This window comes from Anomalospiza imberbis, chromosome 2, assembly GCF_031753505.1.
Source record: "Anomalospiza imberbis isolate Cuckoo-Finch-1a 21T00152 chromosome 2, ASM3175350v1, whole genome shotgun sequence".
Lineage (NCBI taxonomy): Eukaryota > Metazoa > Chordata > Aves > Passeriformes > Viduidae > Anomalospiza > Anomalospiza imberbis.
In genome coordinates, this window is record NC_089682.1 from 46,887,758 (window position 1) to 46,893,757 (window position 6,000).

The 6,000-nt window shown below is 45.8% G+C and overlaps 1 long non-coding RNA gene across 1 annotated transcript; it reads left to right on the forward strand.

Moving 5' to 3' along the window:
- Positions 1-3,838: 3,838 nt before the first annotated feature.
- Positions 3,839-5,302, forward strand: LOC137468782 (uncharacterized). Its single transcript, XR_010996178.1, has 2 exons — positions 3,839-3,973; positions 4,155-5,302. It is a non-coding gene; the product is annotated as an uncharacterized lncRNA (long non-coding RNA).
- The last annotated feature ends 698 nt before the right edge of the window (positions 5,303-6,000 follow it).

A 6,000-nucleotide genomic window follows, 5' to 3' on the forward strand; every position in this document is an offset into this window, starting at 1 on the left:
CTGGTTCTGGTTGGCTGTTCCAATATGTCAGAAAAAAAATAATCTTTCAAAGCCGAATTTCTTGAGTGAACACAATAGGATTAAGAGTGGAATTCACATACCTACATAAATCATAGTTTAGATATTTGAAATAGTATTGCAATTGTAGTTGTATGATTTAATAGTGACAGATTTGATCTTTCTCTGCTAAAAATGTTACTGATTTCAGTATCTTGAAGAGGACCTGAAGGGAGCCTGTAAGAGAGCTGGAGAGGGTCATTGGACAAGGGCTGGGAGTGACAGGTAAGTGTCGATTGGAACTGAAGGAGCAGTCACAGTTCCCTTTACTATTGATACTGTTGATGTTACTGTTTTTTTCTCTTGCTTTTTTCTAGGAAATGGTTCCTATCTCAGCTCATAATCTTTAACTTTTGTGCCCCCTGGTCTCCTGCCTTGGGGAGGGGGAGAAGTGAGCAAGTGGTTTCAGTGGGAGCAGTATATCTGGAAGTACCATTCCTACACCAAGACAGCCTTACTTGGATCCCAGTGTGAGGCACAATGAGGGCACAACCCACAAAAGAGTGGGTTGGAAACAAACTTGATCTCAGCATTTGCTGTATTAGGTCCAGAGCCACTGGTCACTATGGTGCTTGGGCTGTTCATGTGGGTATGGTACCTAACCCTGGCTCTGTTCCTGTATTCCTCTATGTGCTCCTTGGGGTGACCTTTTATGGAGCAGGGACAAGGATCGGCCTTTCTTTGTTGCTGTACTGTGGGATGTGAGTTTATGACGTGATGATATCAAGGGCAGTGAGGGTACTCTGGGATGTGTATTCAGTGCTGCTCTCCTGCCCTTACTTCAGCACTGCCTTTGGAAGTCCATTAATAACTGTACCCAATCTGTGGGGGGAACAAGGGAAGGATGATTTTTCTCCCCCTTTCCCCCCTTTTCCTCCTTCAGGCCTGTTACAACAGCTTTTGAGAATTTTCAATTCCCTTTGGATGGTAAGGAAAGCATGTTCTTGTTGCTATGTCTGCTATGTCTCAGTGCAGTCCACACTGTGTTTAGAGTCATGTTTGGAGGCAGAACAGAGGTTTCCAAGAAGGCCATTCAGACACCTGTCCCGAGGGGGAATGGTCATGAGTGGCATGGAATGTGCGAGAAAATTGGGCAATTTTTTGAGAAATTCTCTGCTTCAGTGGTTTGGGAGTTCACCCCTGAACAGGAAGTTCAGGAAGCTGCTCAGCTTCCTGAACAGCAACAGGACTCTGATAAAGTGACAGAATATTTGCAAGGAGAATGCTGTGTCAACTCCAGAGGACAGTGGACAGCACTCTCAGGGGAGGAGGAAACGGAGCAACAGGCACCATGGCCATGCCAACTGCAGCTGAACCAGGGGAACAGCCCGTGCTGGGGGCAGTCAGCCCTGCACAGAAGAAGGAATCCAAGACAAAATCAGTTCAGTTAGCGAGGGATGGCGAAGCAGGGTCCTCAGAACAGGAGGAGGAGGCAGGGCCAGAGAAAAATCACCTGGTCTATGGCCCCAGGTGAGCTGTAAGATGTGTGAAAAGGTTCCAGCCGCCAGTTAGGTGAGCCCCTGGTGACCTGGCTATTCCAGTGCTGGGATATCCTGGCCCACGATATGGAACGGGATGGTAGTGAAGCCAAGCAACTGGGATCCTTGTCCTGGGATGTGAACATTGACAAGGGCATTGGGAAGAGGACAAAAACTCTCAGGCTCTGAAGGCAACTCCTGACAAGCGTGAGGGAAAGGCATTCTCTCAAGGATGATCGAGTTGTGCATTGAGGCATGTGGAACACCGTGGAGCATGGTACCCAGTATCTTGGAGAGAATTAGTGGTGCTGGAGATAATCTATAAGGATTCAAATGATGAGCAATCCCCTGTAAATCCAGATGAAGTCCAGTGTACACAAACTCTGTTCTGACAGAGCATTCCAGTGTCATATGACAGGTCACTGGCAGTGCTGTCATGGAAAGAAGAAGAACAAAGAGTAGTTATCAAGCTTCTTTATCAAACTCCAGCTATATTAAATATTTTTTCTGCCACCCCCTCCCCAGGCCTGTGCCTTGTTCATGGGAAGACTGTCTAAGGACCTGCAGCGATTTAAAGAGGACTACCAGTGATTAAAAGAAGTGTCCCACACCCCAGCCCTAGAGCCTGGAGTCTCTGCTATTGGAAGCAGGAACCTTCTTGCTTGAGAGAGAAGGTGCACACCATGAGTAACCTGTGGTTTTACCTGCATGACTATGGAGAGCACATAAAGAAGTGGGATGGAAAACCCACCTGGCAGCATAGGTATGAATGCCTTTCCCTTTTCCTGCGGGCAAGTCCTCAGACACAATAGGAGGGCTGATGTTACTTCTGATCCTCTTGAAGGATTCCAGTTCATGTTTACAAGACGTGAGCAGTGAGTACCATGATGAGAATGAGAGAGGCCCTGTCTCCTGCCAGGTGGAGGAAAGGGACAATCTGATCTGTTGGACTGTGTGGATCCGATGGCCTGGCATTGGATATAAGGCTTTAATTGACGCCTGTGCACAAAGTACCCTGATGCCATCAAGATATGAGGGGCAGAATCCATCTGGGGATTTCTGGGGTGACAAGGGGATCCCAACAGTGACTATGCTGGAAGCTGAGTGAGCCTGACTGTGAACAAATGGCAGGATCACCCCATTGTGACTGGTCAGGGGCCCAGGACATCCTGGGCATGAATTGCCTCAGGAGAAGGTATTTCAAGGACCCAAAAGGACGTAATTGGGCTTTTGGGATAGCTGCTGTGGACACAGGAAATCAAACAGCTACAGCTCACACAGAAAAACGTACCAGTAAAGAAGGAACTGCTGGACTGTCCCTTCTCCTCACTGCCTCTCAGTGCACCATAAACACTGGGGCCATGCACTCTTCTTGCCAGCTGTATGTAGGGTCTCAAACTCCTACAGTCTGGTGAGTCCATATGCCAATTTGAAATCTCCAAAAACCCTCAGAGTAAGGTCCTAGAACAGAAAGAAAGAGCTGGGCATCACCTTCCATTTGCAGCCTGTGCACACCCTGGTAGTATTCAGTTTCCTTCTCTATGTACCTTCCCATTCCTTCCCTCTTACAGACCAAAGATCCCAAACAGTTTAATAACTGCTCCCACACTAACAGTGTCCCCCACAAAAAAAAGCTTGTGGTGTATTTTACCTTCCCCGTCGCAGTTGCTCAGCTCCACATGATGGCGGCAGTGTAGTTGCAAAAGAGGTAAATATACTGATCCTCCAGAAGCAATGAAGTGTGCACATCCCCAGCTGAAATTGTCAGTACTGGCAAAAAGCAATGTGCCAGGGCAGAAAAGTTTGTCTGGCCTTCAGATTCCATTTGCAATCCTTAATTCATATCACACTCTAGCAGCATTCACTCCCTCTTACGCCTGGTAAACTGCTGTTCCATGGGAAGGAAAACCTGGGGATGCAGTGTTTTAAACTGCTGATCATAGGTTGCCCACTGGAGGTGAAGGCCAGCAACAGCTTTCTAACCTGGCACCTGTTGTGTTGGAGCAATCCTTGGACATATTCCATTTTTGAGCTTAATCTGAAATTTCCAAAGTGGGGTCCAGGAACTGAGTGACAGTACCATTCCTTAGGAAATACAGAACATAATGCCAGTGTTGCTGCTGCAGATCACAAGCTTCCAAAGGAAGGTAAAGGCCAGCAAGAACTTTCTGTTCTAAAATGTTTTTTGTGCAAGCAACCCTTGGATATATTCAAAATTGCAGGAGGTATCCTGAAAGAGAACAAAAGTTCTTTTTCATGGGAAGGAAAGCACCTAGACCACATGTTTCACTAGAAGAAAATAACTTACCCAGGGAAGGTAAAGACCAACAACACTTCTTCCCTTTGCAGCTTGGATCCATTTGTCAGAGCTAGTGTCCTGAATGTGAATCACATCACTTTTCCCTGGAAATATAAACAAGCTCATCCTGCAGATGATTGTCTGCCCAGTGAAGGTAAAGACCTTTCTGTCCTGGCACCTTTCTCTCTTAAATCAATCCTAGACAAATTCAGTATTGGAATGGTAGGCAAACTTTGGCTGTAAGCTCCTGAAAAAGGATGACTGTGCTTCTATCTGGGAAGGAAAGCACTGCATCCCAATGTGGCAGCTGCAGATGAGAGGCTGCCTCACAGAGGTAAAGGCCAGCAACCACTTTCTGTTCTGAAACGTCTTGTGTGGGATCATTCCCTGGATGTATTCAGTTGAGCAGTGATATCCAAATTCGTAGGAGGAAGAGAAAAAGGAGGTGAAGCAACCTTCTTGGGAAAGGAGAGCACCTTGCTCCAGTGTTTTTGTATAGATGGTAGGCTGCCCAGAAAAGGTAAACAAAAACCTTTCTTGGGACTTTTTTTTTTTTTTTTTTTTTTTTTTTTTTTTTTTTTTTTTTTTTTTGTGAGAGTAGTCCAGTGTCCTATTCAGTTTTGAATATTAAATTTAAATTTTGCATATGCCCTCCAAAAAGTGAATGGTAGTATCTTTCCTTGTGAAGGAAAGCATGTAGCCCCAGTGGTGGTTGAAGTCACCAGGCTGCTCAGGAGACCTAAAAGCCAGTAACAGTTTGTTCTCATGGGGCCTCCTGTATAGCCTCAATTTTGGAACCTATTAAGATTTGAAGGTTGTATTTCAATTTTGGATGTGGGCTCCAGAAAGTGGATGAGACTGCCTTTCCTTGGGCAGAAAAGCACTAAGCACTATTGTTGGAGCAGATGACAGTCTGCCAAGGAGAGAGATGGACCAGTAGCAGCTTTGTGTTCTGGTATCTTTTCTTTGGGAGCAATTCCTGGATGTCTTTAATGATGGTGCTCAGATTCAAATTTTGGAGGAGGTATACTGAAATTTATGGCAGCACCATTCAACTTTGCAAGGAAAGCACTTAGTCCCCATGATGGTGGTGCAGATGACAGGCTGTCCAGGAGAGGTAAAGGCCAGCGCAAGCTTTCTGTCCTGGCACCTTTTGTTTGGGCTTAAAGCCCAGACTGATTCTTTTTGGAGATGGTAACCAAATAGGGGATGTTGTCATCTGAAGACTATGAGAGTAAATAATTTATTTGGATGTATCTGGTTTGCTATCCTTGATCTTGCAGGACAAAGACAAATTCCTACCAATGCTGAGACTATTGGGCATTCCTTCCCAAAGAAAAGTAGTGACATGCTATTTCAGAATCCCACCTCTGGAATTTGCAGCTGAGCTCCAAAACTGAATATGTTCCAGATTTGCCCCCACACAGACGGTTCCAGGACAGAAAGATGTTGCTGGCCTTTACCTCCATCAAGCAGACAATCATCTAGAGCACCCTAACTGTCAAGACAAGCTTTCCTTACCCAGGAAAGGTACCTCCTTCAGGAGCCCACTTACCCAGTTCTGCATACTACCTGCAGAATTATGGAATACATCCTGAACTGCTCTCACTCAAAATGTGCCAGGACAGAAAACTCTTCCTAGCCTTTATATCTCATGAACACTGAGAGAGTATGTGCCTTCCTTCCCAAGGAAAGCTACTGCCATACTTCTTCAGAAGCCCCTCTCTTAACTTTGGATACCAGCTCCAAAACTGAATAAACTGGGGATTGCTCTCATAGGAAAAGTGGTAGAAGAGAAACCTATTGTTGGCTGTTATACTCCCAGGGGACCTCCCATTTCCAACACTGAAAGTGGGATCAGGCTCTGTCCTTTCCATGGATAGGTATTGTCATTCTTTTTCAGAAGACCTGCTCTGAAAATTGGAGCCATCCTGAATACATTCAGGGACTGATCTCACACAAAAGCATCCAGAATCTTGAGACCACCTCCAAAATATGTCTGGGGATGGCTCCCACACAAAAAGTGCCAAAAGAGAAAGTTGTTCCTGGCCAAGAATTTCCATAGGCACCCTACAAATCTGCACTACCAACACTGGAGCTGGGTGTTTTCCTCCCCGAGGAGAGGCAATATAATGCTCCTTCATGACTCAACCTCTGAAGTTTGGA